The following is a 19,853-nucleotide window of genomic DNA, read 5'->3' as shown; positions in this document are numbered from 1 at the left end:
TAAGGTTTTATCACTTGGAAATACATCTCTGACCTCTAGTACTATATTTGTTTTATAGTATACTTTGTTTAATCTCTTCTTTATGGCTGTACAGCTATCTTTTGCTTGATAGTTTTGTGATACAGATTTTTTTCTATCCTTTTATTGTCAGTCTTTCTATGTCTTTATACAGAAGGCTATAGTATGTATATACATATTTATTATATATAAATCATAGGTAGTCACATTATGGAAGTGAGAGTTTTAAGATAGGCAGCAAGCAAGACTAGAGAAGAGACAAATAACCAGAGAAGCTGGAGGAACTTAGGGATAACAAGAAATTAGTGGGACTGAGAAAGGAGCATTTCAAGCAGGATGGAAAATTCAACCCCCTTTACTGTTGTTTTAGCAGAGGCACATGTCACATGCTGTAGAGACACTAATGCAAATAGAGATGCGGCTGCTGCTGCTACTGCTAAGTCACTTCAGTCGTATCCTGCTCTGTGTGACCCCATAGACGGCAGGCTCCCCCGTCCCTGGGATTCTCCAGGCAAGAACACTGGAGTGGGTTGCCATTTCCTTCTCCAATGCATGAAAGATAATTAAATTCAATAGTTCATATTCATTAAATATTTTTTGAGTTATCTGGTAGTAGATAAAGCAGACTTAAAGAGATAATGAGTACAACAAAATATAAACAGCAGATTTAGCCATATTTATTAAATTTATCTGTGGAGAGAATAATGCTTGAAAACACTTTTCAAACTTTAGATTTAATATGGTCACATCTCCTGGGTTTTTCCAATAAGTTATTTAAGCATCTACCTGCCTTTTTAGCAGATGCCTTGGTATCTCTTTCCCAGTGCTTTGCTCTGCCTTTCAGTTATACAAAAATGTCAAGGACTCACACAGTCCAGTACAGGGAGTCCATCTGCTTGCAGCCTGAGCTGGGTGAACACTGTCTCCTGCCACGGTTCTACCCGCAGGGAGTCCTGTATGGCGTGACCGTCAGGGAGGCTCACTGATGGGGTCATACTTTGCTAATCCATTTGTTTCTTTTTCTCTCCCACCAAAGATAAAACAGTTTTCTATTTTAAAGCTTCAGAACACAAAGAATATGGTTAAAAAAATTACGGTTCCTTCATTGAAAGGAATTGTTTGTATCTTCAAAGAAAAAAGAAATATAATGAGCAAGCTGATTCATGAAAAGACCATCAAGGCCTATTGGTACTGAAATAAAGTAAGAGCAGGCTGATGGGCCTGGCATACCGCACTCTTCCCTGGACAGGGTGACTCTTTGCCCGGTTTTCTAAAGATCATGCTCAATGACCTCAAAAGTCTCTTTCTTCCTTTCTGAAGGGGGATTCCCTGAGTGATTATAAGATCTGCACACATGCCCCAAAGGAGAAGACTGCTTTCAGCCTCTCTCAGTCCATGTTCTAACACCTTTTTTGGTAGAGAAGAGAGAAATTACAAATTAGCTCTTGTAATTTATCTCTCTCTGCACGTATTGGGCACTCACATTGTACAATTAATTTCAAAGCTATGTTAGTCTGTACCTACTTGAATGTAGATGAGAAGCATGGAAAGCATATAAAATGCTGAATGGATAATTAGAAAGGTTCTTGGAAACAGTCAAGGGAGTTAGTTTTGGATAAAGAGGAGAGAGTCCCTTTTATCCAAAGCAGAAAGCGAAGAGGATTCTCTTAGACTAAATATTTGAAGTTTGTGGTATGTGCTTTGGGGGGTGGGGTGGGCACAGGGATGGATAGACGTGGAAATTCATTTGACAGCTTTAATGTTCTTAATAGAAGATCACTAGCAAAACGATTGAATATGATTTGCTGCCTGATACTAAGCATAGAAAAAGGTTAAGTGAGGTCCATAAGTAAATTTTGTACCACACCCAATAATTAGAACACATTCTCAAAGTTTAGAAAGTTTGTATTATGAAAAAATTTCAGAAAAATAGAGAAACAGAAAAAGTGAGGATGTGATCAGCTTTCATTAGATATTTATCCCCCCAGATTTCACCAAGATCAGATGGTTTTACCACTAAATTTTATTTAAAAGCCGTATGTTCTTCAGTCACCCAGTGGTGTCCAACTCCTTGCAATCCCATGGATGCAGCACTCCAGGCCTCCCTGTCCCTCACTATCTCCTAGAGTTTGCCCAAGTTCATGTCTCTTGCATTGGTGATGCCATCCAGCCTTCTCATCCTCTGATGCCCTCTTCTTCTTTTGCCCTCAGTCTTTTCCCCAGCATCAGTGTCTTTTCCAGTGACTCAGCTGTTCGCATCAGGTGACCAAAATATTGGCGCTTCAGTATCAGTCCTTCCAATGTCCAGTATTACTTAATCTCTTCTGTGTCATAGGAAAAAAATTAAATTTCCCTAATAAATTTAATATCAAGACATTTATGACAAAAATTAAAAATGCATAATCATAAGGAAGTAACAACATTCTTGTTGATGATAAAAAAGCCAAGGTATTTTATTTAAAAACTTGAGAATTAACACAAAAATTTGTATGCTTGTAGTATATGTATAGGTAGTGACCCCATGGACTGCAGCCCACCAGGCTCCTCCGTCCATGGGATTTTCCAGGCAGGAGTACTGGAGTTGGGTGCCATTGTCTTCTCCGATTATATAAATACACAAGAATCAAAAGATTTTCTCTTTGTACATAAGCACCTGTAAGTGGAATACAAGAAATATTCCAGTAAGATATTGACAAATATTTAAATATTTAAAATAAAATTAACAAGATATGGATATGGGTGAAAAATAAGTAAATTTTACTGATTTAAAAGAACATAAAAGATCTGAATAAATGAAAAGACATTGCTGTATTTTTGAATATAAAGACATACCATAAGCAACAGCAAATTGACAATTTAAAGACATACAATCCAATAGGAAAAAGGACAAAGAATATGGAATTTCTTGGGTCAGTTAATTCAGTCACCAAGGTACATATTCACAACGCTCACTCTGGCTCCCAGTAAGGAAAATGCAAATTCACAGTGAGATATCACTTCACATCTACTGAACTGACTAATATGAAGGAAAAAGTCTTCTGCCTGAAATATAGGGAAATGAATATCTCATGAATTGCTGATAAATGTCTGAATTATTATAGCATATTGTATAGTATATCTGATAGGAGCTCTTAAAATTATAAACACTCCATTTCTTGCAATTCCACTCCTTGCATCTAGCCCATAAATATAAAAGAAAAAAAAGGATGAGTACATATGATATAAGAATAGGAACTTTGCTGTAAAATTGCTGTAAATGGCAAAGAACTATTAATAAAAGTGGATGCCCAGCAATGTATACATGTATAAATTTAGATTTATCAAGTGTGTAATACCCTGCTTTTGTAAAATGTGCACATTTTGTAAAACACATCTGTAATATGTTTACTTTTAACTGCATGTAATATTAACACAGAAATGTAAAGGGGGAGAGCTATGAAAAAAGTAAGAAAAATAAAGACTGCATTTAAACCCCCCTCAATATGTAAATATCTACGCACTTCAATTATATACACATGATTTTTCAAAATTAAAAGCATGAAATAAATTTCCTGCTTTTAAGTAAATGGAGTTTAGTACTCAGATGATAATACAAAATAGAAATTGATCAAACTAAATGAAGTTATTCACTCATTTCAATTTGTGAATCACTTTCTCATTTGATTATCAACATTTCTCTTTAATATTTTTAAGAACATCTATTTTCAGAGAAGACTTTTGGTTAAGGGTTAGGTTTGCCATATGCATTTTCTCCCAAGGGGTTTTCGTGTCAAGAATGCACACGAAAATTACCAGTCAGCTGAATAATGATGTGGCACAGTATTAGGGCAAGAACTGAAAACCATTCAGTGCTGGGCTTTTTGGTTAAAGAGAATGTGGTTTAGGCTTGAGGTTCAAGTGAAGTCTTTCCTCCTGCACTGAATCTAAATCTTAGAACAGAAATGCTGAGGATGCCTGTTAAGGGGGTGAGTGAAGACAGCATAGGCAGAGCAGAGTTCAGGGTCCAGGTGGAACAAACCCACAGACCAGGCATGTAACTGCTTTTGAGAGTGGAAGGAGGGTGAATGGTCTCCTTCTCCCAGACTTTGGAGAACGCACAACTCAGGTTTGCTAGCCACTGATGGGAGGCAGTGGAAGAAGAAGGAGGCCACACCTTGCCTCAGACTGAGAAGAGAAAGAGGAAGTATCTGCAGAAATTTTCACTTTGGAGCTGCTGCAATCCTCCAGTGGTAAAACATGGTCCCTGGATGTCCAGCTCTAAGTCGTGGGATTGGTTGTTCTCCCTCTCTTCTGAGGAGTAAACACAAGGATCAGAGAGAGAAGTCAGGGACATTCTCCAGAACCCTCCTCCCAGTGAGAAGCAGGGAAAGATGCCTCCTCCCCGATGGCTACCTACAACCTGAACATCTGTTCCCCATACGGTCAACAGTACTGTCCTCCCGTCTCATAAGAATGGCAAGGATATTCTTCCAGCAGTTTTCAAAATGCCCATAGATGAAAGTGAGAATGTGTTTTCTACCTTTTCCTAAAATGCTTGATTTCAGTTATGCATAGCAAAGGAGCAAGAAACTTGAAAAACTACTCTGGAAGATTGCCCATAGTCTTAACTTGAAAGTTGCATCTAATTTTCTGTGGACAGAACGTTGCCTTACATTCTTGCCGGAGTTATAGGCAAAATCTTTGTCATTATCGTTGTCTAAATTGTGTAATTAGAAAAGATGGTTGTGCTGTGTTTAACAACTTGGAACTAGTTTAAAAGCAACTTGGGTTGTTTGCTTGGAAATAACATTCAAACAGCTTGAGAGATTGAGTCTTGAAATCCTCAAAGCGTTCAAAAGTGTACAGTAACATGTATGAGAGTACAGATTAGTATATACGTGCAATTACATCTGAAAACTTTTAAGACTGCTTTCCTGCTGTTGTTTCTTTGAGTGTTGGTATGCAGGTATGCGTGTAAATATTTACCTGGTACTTTCTTTGCTCCTAGAAGAGTTGTCCACTCTGGAGACTGACAAATTAGTAAGTCTCTGTGATTTGATACTTCTAAGGAAAAAGTGCAATCCAGTCTACTTGTCCTGATTGTGGGAGAAAAAAAGTAAGGCTCATTGATAGTATCTAGGACAGTCTATGTGTCTGGTACTGTTAGGACACCAGAGCCACTAATGTGGGAGTTTGCAGATACTGCTCCTGTGTCTGTCCCCTCCTTTCTGTATTAACCACCAGTGTCTCAATTAGATGCTTCGCCTCTTTTGCTTGGACTATTGCATAGACCACATCCTGGCTTTGTATACCTGGGTTTGTATTCGTCCTCCTTACTATTATTTCTGCCTAATATTATTACTTCCTCAGTATAACTCCTCAATGACTTAGTGTTCATTTACACTCAAGAAGACATTGCTAACTCCAGAATCTGAGTTTCTAAGGCCTCAGGCATACCATCTCCCACTAGGAACCAGGGATTTCTACTTCCTCACTTCCTAAATCCTGTTGAGTCCAGTTGATAATATCTTATTTATCATCTTTGCATCTCCGGGGTCAGTAAGGCAATTTTCTTGATCTGAACGTCTGCAACAGACTTCTGAGAGTGTTCTGCTCAAGGGCTGATTTTGTTTTCTTCTTGTTGTTGTTATTTGAAACTTAAAAAAAGTAGTTGAACATTGAGGGGTAAGATAATCCAATTGCTCCCTAAATATTGGAATATGACGTGAATTAATTTTATTTGAACGTATATATTATTTAACTCCACTATAGTATTTGATAGTGAAATAATCAGATGTTTTCATTTGGATGACACTGAATTTCTTAAACATCAGTGAAGTATCACTATCGTTTGTCATGATCACTAGTGCTATATGATGAAATGGATAATTTTTTTCATCAATACTTAGGATTAGTCTGAAAATAGGCTGCACCTTAAAAGAAATTCCATTTGTGCTAAAGACACTTTTTATTTATCAACTGATTTTTTAATGAGTTTTGTCAGACCCTGGGTTTCTGAATACATTGTGTCATTAATGTAAACTTGAGGAACCTTATTTTATCTTGTTTTGTTTTGATGATTCAAAATTAAGTTGCTTTTAGTCACAGGATTGCTGTAAATACAAACTTATGTCAGAAGAGGCCTTTTATTTACTTTTTGATTCAACTCAGCATGTTTATTTAATCTGCAATGATTCAGCTTACTGGCTGGTTTAGAAACTTGGAGAGTGTGTTCTCATGATGGCTGCATAAGTTGATGGCTTTGATCTGAACAGTAAAGGCATTTTTTTCTCCTACAGATTTGCCTTTGGAATTTTTCTTTATTTTCTGTTAGGAAAGTAGTATTGTTTGACTGTAGGGCCACTCATTTAGTTTAGATTTACACTTGCAAAATGAGAGGATTTTTTTTTTCCCACTTAGCAATGCTTTTTGGTACTTTCCAATGCAAAAAATAGAGTCATTCCAGGAATTGACAAAAATCTGTGATTTGATTTTGTCTCTTGCTTGGATGTTCTGGTGGAGATACAAAAAGGTGTTGATGTAATCTGTTAGAGAGGTCACCAAATAACCAGTGTATGAATAACCAAATCTATGTTAATTTCTTAGGATCCCTAATAAGAGAGGGATGACCAGTATGTATTCTTTCTTCAGGCAAGATGGACTTCCAGAGTCTTTCCCTCTCTCATCCATCTCCCCACCTATATCACTCTGCACTTTCTGTCTTTGATGATTTTAAGTTGTCACCAGCCTCTGTCCATCCTCCCTTTGCTTTGGCTGCTTCTTCCCTCTAAGTTTGTAATCATCCCCCACGTGACTCTTAGCTTCATTTACATCCACTACTGCTTGTGCATCATCTGAATTGCTAGGTGCTGGGTGAACCAGTCCTCAGGTTTCATATTGTTTGCTGTTACAAGCTCAGATCATGGCTGATCATAGAGAGGGACTGCTTTCCTTTGCTTCATTGAAATAGGATTCTTTGGAACCATGGCTTTTGAGCAAGTTCTTTGAAGAAAATAAATAAATAAAAGCATGGCGCCAAAAATGCGCAGATCTGTAGGCTTGATCCTTTCTGATGTGGATGAATGGTTAGTATTTCATATAGGTAAGCTCCTTTCAGAGTCTAACACATTTAACTGAGGTTTCAGTCATGACCTGAGTTTCATAGAAATCAGGTTTTCACAGAAATCAGGTTTTTTTTTTTTTTAGTATGTAATAATCTGCTTTTTGCTTTTTATTGATTGAAATCAGATGCTTTATGCGATAAAACCCAAGTTACATCTACTACCTAAAGAAGCAAGTATCCCAGAACCTCAGTGTTGGGAGGGTCTGTGCCTTCTGTGTGTAAATGTCATCTTGTGAATATCCCTTGAAGAAAAACACCATGTCCAGACACAACTCATGATGCCTTTGCACAGATGTATCAGATTTCTTTCCTACTCACCTGATGCTTGTCTCCCTGGAATATTCATCCCTTGGTTCTGGTTCTGTTTCTGCTTCCCTCTTTGAATGTTTTGAGAAAGCTGTCACACGTTGCTCAGGCTTCTTTTTCGGCTTTCTGTTCCCAGTTCTTTCAGCTCGTCTTCCTATGACATGATTTCAAGTCCATTCGCCTCTTAGCTGTTCAGTTCTTTTATTTGGTCTCTAATCCTACTAAAATGTGTGGTTTTGATATTGCAGCTGAACAATGAATTCAGCTTGGAACGTGTTGTAGACACAGCGTCATATTAGTTCCTATTAAAATTGGGATATAGAACTTTGAATTTTTAAATAGATACTGCTAAGTCAGTTTCTGCTCCCCTTTTCTGTTTGTTTGATCTGGACCTCACATGAGCATACTATGTTCATCCATGCTATATCTTCTTAGAGAGAGCCCATTATTTAAATAATCTGAATTCTAAATCTATAATCCAGTGGGTCTCTTGACTTCTCATTCCCTCTGTGCTTTGTCAGTGGACCTTCTGTAGCTTCATCAAAAGCACTGATAAAAAGTCAAAGAGGCCACAGAGGGATCCCTTGTGAATTGCCTGCAGAAATTTCTCTTTAGATTGATGACTGCTTTTTAATTAGAACCATCCATAAGTTCTAATCGGTTAAAAATTCACCTACTTATCTGAACACTCAGCCCAATTTTTCCACCTTTTTCAACAGAATGTTATGAAACATCTCAATCAAACCCTTGATGAAAAGGCCATGGATTGCACTTCTTTAAGAGGAAAATAAAGATAATTCTTTATAAATGGTTTTCAGTAATTCTGCCATGGATTTCAGTTACCACGGGTCTTCCCTGTCCATTATTTAGAAACCATCTTTTAAATAATCTGCCCTGGAATCTTGTCATGCAAAGATACTATTTCTAAGTTATCTCCCGTTTTGGAAAAACGAGAATTAGAATGAATTTCTCACATCCAACTTCTGTGTGTCTTTCTGTAATTCATGATTATTAAATTATCATATCTCACTTTCAAACTCTTCGGAGAAGGCAATGGCACCCCACTCCAGTACTCTTGCCTGGAAAATTCCATGGATGGAGGAGCCTGGAAGGCTGCAGTCCATGGGGTCACTGAGGGTCGGACACGACTGGAGCGACTTCACTTTCACGCATTGGAGAAGGAAATGGCAATCCACTCCAGTGTTCTTGCCTGGAGAATCCCAGGGACGGGGGAGCCTGGTGGGCTGCTGTCTCTGGGGTCGCACAGAGTCAGACACGACTGAAGTCTCTTAGCAGTTCAAACTCTTAGTTACCCTAGCAGGGCTTGCCCTGCTGTGATATTTAATTAATTTGGAGTCAATTGTGTAAGTCCTCCTAGGGCAGGGGTCTAAACCACCAGAGCCTTGGTCACAAAGCTCAGTTTGCTGTATTGAACAAATGAATCTCTTTCCTTAGTTTACCAAAGTTGATTCACAGTTTTCAATCACAAGATTGTTTTACATGCTGCAGTTGGCTGTGAATAACAGAAAACACAAAATCACAGCATCTTCAACAAAATAGAGGTACAGGTGGTTCCTAGTGAACAGAAATCCTGCTCTTCTTTCTGCACGGTTGTTCTCATACTTGGTTTTCAGCCTCAAAGATCCAACAAGCTGCTGGAGCTCCATCCATCACCTCCATCTTCCAGTTAGCTAGAAGGCAAGGTAACTTACTGCTAAACCAGCTTTCTTTAAATAATCGACTTATTCATATATGCTAGAATTTTGTCAGATGGTCACACGTAGCTGTAAGGTGGTTGAAAGTAGTCAATGATTGGGTGCATTCCAACCCCAGTGAAAGTTGATTTCTGTTACTTTGGAGATGAGAGCAGTCTTTGGCTGGCAATCAGTCATCTCTGCTGAAATTCAGAGAGACAAGAGACTAAATTCAGGAATTCCTTCTTTGGGTCCTTCAGAAAAACATTTGTCTTCAGAAATCAGTCTGGTATCATTGACCACCTTTTTGCTTCAGACATGAGTATAAGTGTCTTTCACTGACCACAGAAGTATATAAACATCTTCCAGCTTGAAATTTAGCCTTCTTAACATGCTTCTGTGTTTGTTTTTGCTGATGTTTCTGTGTACCCATCCTGGGTTCTTCAGCTTCCTCCTCCCACTAGTCCTCTTTCGAGATTTGCAGTTACTCAGAGCAGCATTTTTTTTCTGCCTTTCCAACCATGTTGAGTCACACTCATGTCCAGATGCTTAGGTCATTGAGCTATGAGCCTTTTTCCTCTTTAGTTTGGAAGAGGTGTCTTCCGTAAGTTTTCAAAAGAATGCGTCTAACTGGTAAGTGCTGGTCTTTTCCTGCCAGCCTCTTGCCCAAGTTCCCACCAATGGGATTTGACTGGGGCTCCCCTTGCCTTCTGTGAGGGCTGGGCATGCCCCCCTGCCCCGACCCCGGTCTGTGGTGATGGCTTCATGAGTGGGCTGGTGAGCCAACGTATGTCTTTTTAGTGAGTTTGCTGCAGCGAGTCCTGCCTCTCTTTTTGAGGTCATTAAGAGCCATCTTCAACTCCACATGGAGAGAGAGCCTGTCTGGGAATGGAGCCAACACTGAGGAAATCACAGCAGATAGAGGGATGACGTGAGCTTTATGAGGACAGAGAGCCTGATTCCGTACCACTCCTAACTTTCCTGTTACATAAGTCAGTAAAAATGCTTTCCCCCTTGAGCCAAATTGAGTAAAGTTATGCAACTTATGTACCTAAGTGAGTCCTCATCAGGTCAGTTGGTAATCTCTTCTGGGTTCTTGTTCATTCCCCTAGGCAGCCACTTTTTTCTTGTTTGTTAAAATGTAGCAGTTTTATATCATGCAGATGACCCTGCATGTATTAGTTGTGTTACATAAAATGGATATGAAATAATTATATGTTAAAACCTCCAATCTTTCAGTGTCTGTGTAATGGTGCTACTGAGAAATCTCAGCTTCCGAGTTTATATGAAATAAGGGGATCGGTTTCAACTTGGACTCCATCTCACCAGGTTCTCTGCTGAACTCTCTTTATCTCAGCACTTAAAAGAACACAGAGGCAACCAACCAGAACGTGGCTGTGGAGAAAGTAGAAAGAGGCTCAAATTAAGTGCATTCCAGAGACCAGTTGGGAGCCGACAGTGTTCAGAGTGCTTTGAAGGAAATTAAAACCTCTTAAGAAATCAGTTAATGACGTCTCAGTTCCTTAGACTTGAACTTTGAGCAACTACGAATTTTCCAAGATTAAATAAAGACCCTGATATAATTAAGCCACTGTTTCAACCTAGAATAGCAAGGGACATGGGGAAAGGGAAGCAAAACTAGCATTTGTTGAGGATCAGTTATGTGCAAGGCATGGTCCACACTGCTTTTATGTGGAACTTGATACTGAGAAGAAAGAAGGCAGAGGCATTTTCAAAGTCATAAGTGTCTAAAGAAATTGGGAGGATAGTGCCTGGTACCTAGGAAATATTGAGTAACTTATAGCAACTGTGGTGATGGTGGCGATATACAGGTGTCTGGGTAAGGTAAGCCATCCCACAGCACTGAGGTTGGGTTTTTGGCACTCTGAATGAGATACCAAGTCCACAGTGTCCCTTGGGTTTGTAATTGAGCAAGATAAAATACCTATTGTCTTCTGGGTATAAATATTAAAACGCTGATTCCTAAGGCCACAGAGCTAGTAAATCAAAATCCTTAAAGGTAAGAGCCTGGTCAGATGTATTTTTAATGAGCTCCCTAGGAGGCTCTTGATGCCCATTAAGATGTGAGAATCTTGGCTTCAGGGGTGACATGGGATAATATTAATTTTAAATAATAACTAGTATTAGGTTAGTTGGTAATTCACTAACTCTTAAATTGATTTGGAAGATTTTCGAATGTAGCAACACCAGACACTAATTTCAGAACAGTTTCAATAACAGTAACTTTTTTTTAATCTTTCAAGTATGACAAAAATTTTCTGCAAGGAAAATAGTCTCTGTCTACTAAATAGCCGTACTATGAGGCAAACATAGTTTATTTCTAATGTATGCCAAAGCTTCGGTTAAAGACTATATCACCCAACTATATTTAACTTCTTTCCTTCTTTTTACATTTCCTTTTTTAAAACGTTCCTTTCCCTTTCTTCCCCTACCCGCCCCCCTCTTTCTTTCCTCACTTCCCTTCACCTTTTCGTGTTATCGACTTTTCTTATAATGTAATGCTTCAGCGTGACCAGCAGAGGGCGCTGCTCCGCAGCAAGACTGGAATCAAGTATCTGAAAGATAATTTGCTGATTTTATTCAAGAAGTCAGGTTAAAGCAGGCTCATAAATGTTACATATATGAATGCTTACTACATTTTAATTATGGTGGTTTACATGGAACCGTCATGATCACATGGCTCATATAACAAACTTTGTTTTAATAGTTGTGTTTAATGAGGTACCCTTTCTTTTGTGAGAATTTAATTCTCTCTTTTCAACCCTCAAACTCCTGAATATGATACTCTTTTAAATACGACAAATTCAACTCAAACCAATGGCCGGCAGTGTTGTGGCTCCTCCCGGAACCCCTGTTTTATTGGTCTGTTCTACTGGAGTTGTTTAGTTGAATTCAATAAACATGTCAGTTTTCCCAGGATAATTAGGTGGATAAACAGAATGTTCAAAAAGAAATGGAGCCAATTAGACTCTTTATCAGAGCCTTACACACACAAAAAATGTCTATACAGAAGAGCAGACTTTTCCTTAGAGATTTGATCCCAAATTAGAGTTCCTGGAATTTACAAGGGACAAAGGAACTTTCCTAAATAATAATGAAGTCTATTATCTGGAGAAGAGAACAGATAAAAGAGACAAACTCCCACATGCTTCAGAATTCACACTGGGTTGGAAATGCAGACGGGCATGCCTTCAGTCCCACCTAATTGCAATCACTTTTAAACAGGTTGGGCAACAGGAAGAGATTACCCTGTGGCTGCGGGTGATTTTTTTGGATCTAGCTCAGAGGAGACAGTTAGCCAACATTTGCTTATGCTGTGGGAATACCTCTGGGTGGTAGTGACTGAGCATTCCACAGTCGTTTGTTCTGACAGTAACAGTACGTGTGAGGTGCTCTTTTGTGGAATTTAGAGAAATGACGAGTAAATAATATCATATCATTTTATACTAGTCTTTTGAACAGAAATTTAAAAAACAGGAAGATATTAACAAATTGAGTAAAAAGCACCCCATATAATAAAACCAAAGAAAACCCCAAAGCCCTTTTAGGATACATTGAAAAGCTTAAAGATACTTTTTTTTAAAAAGTTCTTCCACTGCCTTGAAATGACTGTCATTAACCCTAGGTGAAACTATTCCACACATTTCTGTGTCTGTCTATGTCTGTATACTGATATCTGCACAGTTAGGTGAGTAGATGGATAGAAATGAAATTATAAAAATGTGATCATACTATAATGCTCTTTTGAAATAGTTAAGTTTACATTTACTGTTACTACAGTTTAATAGAAGAAAAAAGCATGAAATGAAATTGAAGAAAATTCCTCGCTTCAGATGAGAATTTCTTCACCATCAAAGACACTAGGCTTAAGGAATCTTCAGGATATTTAAAAAAAAATTCTTTTCAAGAATTCTGTGGAAAAGACTCAAATCAAGATGGTAACTTATTTTCAATTCTACGCTCGATTAATTGTTCCTACCTTTTTCTTTTCCCTGGTGCCCTTGGAAAGAATTTTTAACTACAAGTGGAGTTTAGTATGAACCTCTCCTTTTGGAAGAGAGAACTCCAGTTGCATCATATGGAGAAAGGAAGACAGATTTTCTCAGTGTTATCAATAAGTGCCTACGAGAGCGTAGCATTGCAGATCATATTGGCTTGGAGTGATCGGACTCTGATTTGTTCTTCCCTCTCACAGTTGCCAGTAAGGGCTGGGTTGAATTAAAGCCAGAGAGGAGTAGTATCTGAGTTGTTTTTCTTTTTTTCACTCCCTATATGACTTTTACGCAGGTGTTATGACTTTTTCTGGTCTCTGGCTAAATCCAGGAAAGACCTAAGAGGATACGGTTTCCCACACAGGACAATGGTAGTTGGACTACCTGGTGACATTTCATCAGATGCTTGTATATCAACAAGGAGGAATGTGGTTTCCTCCCAAAGCTTGTTCTCAGCTTGTACACACCCTCAGAGAGGGGTAAATAATTACCAGCAGTGAAGGGATGGCAGAGGAGCATCCGGAGTGTGTGATCCAGGCAGCTCCTGAAATCTCGCAGGCACCTGTCTCCCAGACAGCCCCTCGGAATGGAATATACTGAGGGAGCAGTCAGCCGATGCTCTCTGGCCATCGCGGCTGTGTTCAGAAATCAAAGGACACCAGCCATGCTGTCACAGGACCTCGTATCATGACATGCTTGTTTGGGATGGCAAGTATTACCAACTTAGCAGGGTGTCACCAGGGCTTTTCTGAGGAACATAACGTTTTTATCACAACAACTGAGAAAGAGTGTGGGAAATCACTGCTTTTTTTTTTTTTTAACTTTCCAATAAGTCTATGGAAGACTCCCTTTCAAAGCAAAGAAATCTCTTTTTTAGCAAAATGCTTCTGAGACCAACCTGGAAAGACGGACTGACAATTCCAATAGCAGGATTACTAATTTTTATCAAATTCTCGGTTTAATGAACAGCAAAATTGAGCTGGGAGTACATGTCGGGGTGGGGAGGGGCAGATCAAGAGCATGGTCTCTGAGAGGTGCGCTGCCTGAACGGTATCATGTGGACAGTTGCATAACAACCATGCAGGACAATGCCACAGGACAATAGGTGCATTGTCTGTTCCAAATGAGGAAGTACACAGTTTCCACTGTTGCCATCCCAAGTTCACTAAACAGTTACTGAACTTATGGGGGCAGGAGATTTTATAACTGTATTCGGAGTTGGGTTCATCTGCTGCTCAATAGAAAACAAGCCAGGCAGAGGAGGAAGCAGAGGTGGAACGAGAGGGTTTGTGCCACGTACGTTCTCACCTGCGTCCTCTGTGGCCCTTGCGTATTGAGGGAGTCAGATTCTGAGATCTGGACAAAGTCAAAGTCTCTGTTCAACCTTTACAGTCATTTAATGAACATTTATTGAAGGGCCAGATGGAAAGAAAACCATCCCCAAAGATGGGAAATCTCAATAAATTATTTTAACCAGGTAGATTTTAAATTCTGTTAGGGGAATTAGAATAGCCTTTAGGGTAAGACTAATTTTTCCTCATTATTGAGGTGATACCCTTCTGAATCTTTAATTTGATGTCCCATGAATTACCAAGTTTTTCCACTTTGACTAGGGGCGTACAATCCATTCATGTCCTGTGTGAGCTTGAAAGATTGTTCCCTTGGATGATTTTTTTCCCCCCAGACTCATATAGTTTGTTATTCATGTGCTGGTCATGATCAGCTGATGACTCAGAAGGGACCCTCTGCTGATCTCCTGAGCTCTATCTCTCTTTGTACAACTTCCTTTTTTTTTTTTTTTAAGTTTTTTAATTGAAATACAGTTGATTTATAACATTGTATTAATTGCAGGTGTACATCAAAGTATATCAGTTATTCATATACATATATCCACTCTTTTATATCTTTTTCCCATGTAGGTCATGGCAAAGTATTCAGTAGAGTTTCCTGTACTACACAGTAGGTCCTTGTTAGTTATCTATTATTATCTTATTAATTATATGTAGTAGTGTGTATCTGTCCCACTCTCTTCTTTGGGATTCTGCCTGTGACTTTTTGGCTGCCCCATCCTCCTAGTCCATTTCTCCATCCCCGGGGCTCTACCAGGCTCCCCTGAGTTCCAGCTCCCTGAGCTTTGGCCTAGAAACTCTCTCCAGGTAGGAAGCTGGTTAGTTATAAGAACCGTCTTTGAGTCCTTGTCTCTAAGGTCACTGTCCTATGCTGCCTGATGTCCAATGTCTGAAAAATCATTGTTTCATATATTTTGCCCATTGTTAGTTGCTTTATTCAGTTCAGTTCAGTCGCTTAGTCATGTCTGACTCTGCAACCCCATGAATTGCAGCACACCAGGCCTCCCTGTCCATCACCAACTCCTGGAGTCCACCCAAACCCATGTCCATCGATTCGGTGATGCCATCCAACCATCTCATCCTCTCTCGTCCCCTTCTCCTCCTGCACTCAATCTTTCCCAGCATCAGGGTCTTTTCAAATGAGTCAGTTCTTTGCATCAGGTGGCCAAAGTATTGGAGTTTCAGCCTCAGCATCAGTCCCTCCAATGAACACCCAGGACTGATCTCCTTTAGGATGGACTGGTTGGATCTCCTTGAAGTCCAAGGGACTCTCAAGAGTCTTCTCCAACACCACAGTTCAAAAGCATCAATTCTTTGGCGCTCAGCTTTCTTTATAGTCCGACTCTCACATCCATACATGACCACTGGAAAAACCATAGCCTTGACTAGACGGAGCTTTGTTGGCAAAGTAATGTCTCTGCTTTTGAATATGCTGTATAGGTTGGCCATAACTTTCCTTCCAAGGAGTGTCTTTTAATTTCATGGCCGCAGTCACCATCTGCAGTGATTTTGGAGCCCAGAAAAATAAAGTCAGTCACTGTTTCCCCATCTGTTTGCCATGATGGGGGAGGGTAAATCCAGTCCTTGTTATTTTATCTTGACTAAAAACATTAAAGATGTTGTTCTTTAGTTGCTCAGTCTTGTCTGACTCTCTTCGACCCCATGGACTGTAGCATGCCTGGCTTCCCTGTCCTTCATCATCTTCCGGAAACAGCCACATAGATCTTTAAATTAGAAAACCTTTTTTATTGCCCTCTCCATAAAAATTTCTCCTGACTCCAAACACCTATCTTTCATACTGAGGAGTTGTTTCACTGTCTTCAGCATCAGGTGAGGTCATTGTCAATATAGCTGTCACATGACAAGTCTCCTTAATGGCATACAGGTGTCTCTGTAGAATTAACGAGCAAGGTTGATCACTGTGATGAATAACTCTGGTCTTGAATTTGACTTCCCATGAATGAAATCTAATTTGCAGAAGGGAATTATATACTCTGTTTATGAGATCTTTTTTCTCTTTGTTTTAAAGCTGCATCTCTGCATGTATGTAATGGGGTGGCCTTTGGGATATATAATCATTAGCAGATCTGTGAATGTAAATGCAGGCACTTCATTTTAGTCTTGTGTTTTGCCTTATGAGTTTTAAAAAAAAGTATATGAAACAATGATTTTCAGACATTGGACATCAGGCAGCATAGGACAGTGGCCTTAGAGTCGGGAGTCAAAGAAGGTTCTTGCAGCTAACCAGCTTCCTACATGGAAAGAGTTTCTAGGCCACAGCTTAGACATAAGTAGCTTGAATATATATTACAAAAGCTTCCAGTGGAAGTCAAATTTAATTTAAAAGCATAAAGGACATTCAACTTTGTTGTTGAATGCATTGCCTCAATTTCTATTTTTATTGATATTTTTCTAATTTTGTCTAGACCCTTGGTATGTTAACCAGGATTTGTGTGTTTTCTTGTGTGTGTGTTTATTATGATGAAAATGAAAACGTGGGTCAGATAACATGAATGGCAACACTGCACATATGACAAACTCCTCATAGTTGTGGAAGAAAAGGACTTCTCACAAGCCACAAAACTGCACAAAGTGAAGCTGTGTGTTGGTTTCTAAGAAGGTTATAAGAAAATAGGAGAAATGTTGTTGCTACATTTTTCATGTAAAGGTGCTTTCAGTGACCTTTGTTATTGGATGAAATATGAGTGTACAAATGGTCAAGTTTAGTTTTTATTCCCCTTAACATGGGCTGCCATCTGGTAAACATAAGACAGAGATATGAAGACACAATAGGTAAAAAATGCTTCTGGGTGATGTTAGGAGTCTGGGGACCAGATTCAATGACTCAGTGTCCTAAAAGTCATTTGTCATGTGGTAATGCTGCTATAATCTCCCTAGTAATTCAGCAAATTATGTCTCACTAAGTGTTTTTAATTTAATAAGTCCCTGAATCACTAAGGAGAATCAGATCATATTTGGCAAACCTTGATGTTCACCATGATAAAGATATTTGGTACTTATTTTAGGTCGGGTGTTTAACCTGATGTCTTTTCTGTTTTATAAAACCTATTGGGAATAATCTCACTAGTAATGATATGTTCTTTTTCAAATTCTTACAGTATTTATAATGTTAATCAGTTAACGTATTTGACTGGATACTGCCTTGCTAATTCTCATGTCTACCTTAAGTACTTATGTTTTATCATGTCATTTGCTTTAGGAATTTCTTGAAAGCAGGGGTCCTGTATTTTTCTTCTCTTATATTTTTCCTCTTAGCCCACTGCTAAGTCGAGCGTAGACGCTTGATAGTCTTGTTGTCTTGGAATCAACTGGAAGTATTTCAAGCTATGTGCCTATCTTCTCTCCTCCCCACAGCCATCATCATAGCTCCTTTAATTGTTCAGAAAAGTAAGACAGGAAATAGTTGCTCATGAAGGCCCACACAAGAAGTTAGGTATGGAACTCCAATTGGACCTCAGAGTTTCAGACTCATAATCCTAAACTCAAAACAAAAGGCCACCCATCCTTCATCAATGTAATTAGATTAAGAAAGGCATTCAGAAAAGTAAAGCTGCTCTTGTTCTGAAGGACTTTGTGATTGTGTATTCTCTATAAAATGTGGAGACTATGGATCTCATTAGAATGTGCCCATCCCCAGCATGCTGGAGACCACAGCAGTAAAAACATCCTTGAAAAGGAGCATATACTTCCGGTCTGGGAGAGAAAGCTTGCTCGGTCTACCTTGAGTGTAATGCTGTGGTGGTCGGTTGTTTTGTTGTGTGTGGACAGCTGAGAGTCATTTCCTCGTCTTTATTCAAAACGAAGCTGGACACTCCCTTTTCATTTGTGAAAAAGCTATCTGTGTGAGAAGGGAGTGAGCATGTTTACCCAGTGGGCTCGGAGCCAGGCCAGTGCCGCCTGCTTCTCGTGGTCCTTCCCCTTCTCATTTCCCATTCTCCTGTGCTCTGAGATGGGCAGATAGGAAAAGTTGCCAGTCCGGATGCCAGAGCTTCAAAGGGCCCCATCGAGAGGGTGCACAAAGGCTCGTTTGTTCAGCACTTAGATGGGGGAGATGCCAGCAGCTTCCAGGCAGAGAATTGGGGGTTTGTCTTCACTTGACTTCTCCTTGCCACCAGCGGGCTGATGCTGAAGCCTTTTCAGCCCGTGTCTTCACTGAAGTGAGGATGACTGCAGACGGAAGTGCCTTTTGCCCTTCACTTGCCTCCATTTTTAAAGGGACAAATCAGGTCTTTTCTGCTTCTAGAGTTAATTAAATGACAGGGTTAATCAATAAGATTCTTTTTGTGATTGAAAATCCTAATATGCTGGACTGTAGACTTGAGGGGTAAACATAGCAGGTAAGCTGGCAAGAAGGAGGGTCTGAGTTTCACGTCATGAAGGTTTTTTATCAGTGCTTCTAGGAAGTAGGAGTCCTCCCTCTGATATTTCATATAAAGGGTAAAATTCTAGTCAGAACCCTGGAGACTCTACTGTAAGTCTTCAGTCCTGGAGAGTGTTAAGCTGGTGCCAGTTACACGATGCAGTTGTGAATTTATTTCAGATCTGGTTCAGAGTATAGGTTTTGTATGACAGTTTTGGTGTAATCAGAAAGAGTAAGGTCACGTGTTGGTGAAAAGAAAATGAACCTGAACTCAGAGAAATAAAGTGGATTTGGAGACTTGTAAGCGAGACCAGCTTTCAGGTGAGGCAAGTGAGGCTCAAATTATGTTACATATTTTTCAAATAAAACCAATGTGTCTCAGCACCAACTTTATAGGGGAAATGCCAGGTACAGGTTCTAGGACTTTAGGATGTTAACTTTGGGGAAAAAATGGTTTTGGAATCATAAATTGGTATACGTAAACACAAATGGTTTAAATTTTCATTAAAACCACTTCAGATTTTTCTAAATGTGCATTTGGCAGAAAGATGAATTGTTGGCCAGTACATAATAAATAGATCAATTGTTTACATTCCCATATATTGAAAATACTGAACAGAAAAGTCAAAAAGAAAATCTGTTCTAAAAGGAGATGTAATTAAATGAGTCTTAGACTTTGGTTCCTGGAAATCAAGATCCTATTTCAGTTACTACTTGGCTTTGGAAGGGGAGAGTCTGAACCATTCATTCCAAACAGAAGAATTTTGTTTTCCTTTTTGCATATGTCCATGTAAGTGATATTTTTTCTTGAGAGCTGAAAAATTATTATCATTTGTGATTCAAGTTCTAGTACTGGCCATCCCTTAAATAATATATATGTATATGAAACACTTCACATGATATCAAACCTCTTACATTTTTATGCAGTGTGGGGTAGTTAACTGTGGGCTTGGTGTTACACTCCAGGTCTCTAGAATTTACCCACCTTGT

The sequence above is a fragment of the Bos mutus genome, chromosome 4 (genome assembly GCF_027580195.1).
Source record: "Bos mutus isolate GX-2022 chromosome 4, NWIPB_WYAK_1.1, whole genome shotgun sequence".
Taxonomy (NCBI): Eukaryota; Metazoa; Chordata; class Mammalia; order Artiodactyla; family Bovidae; genus Bos; species Bos mutus.
Note: the sequence above shows the minus strand (reverse complement) of the source record.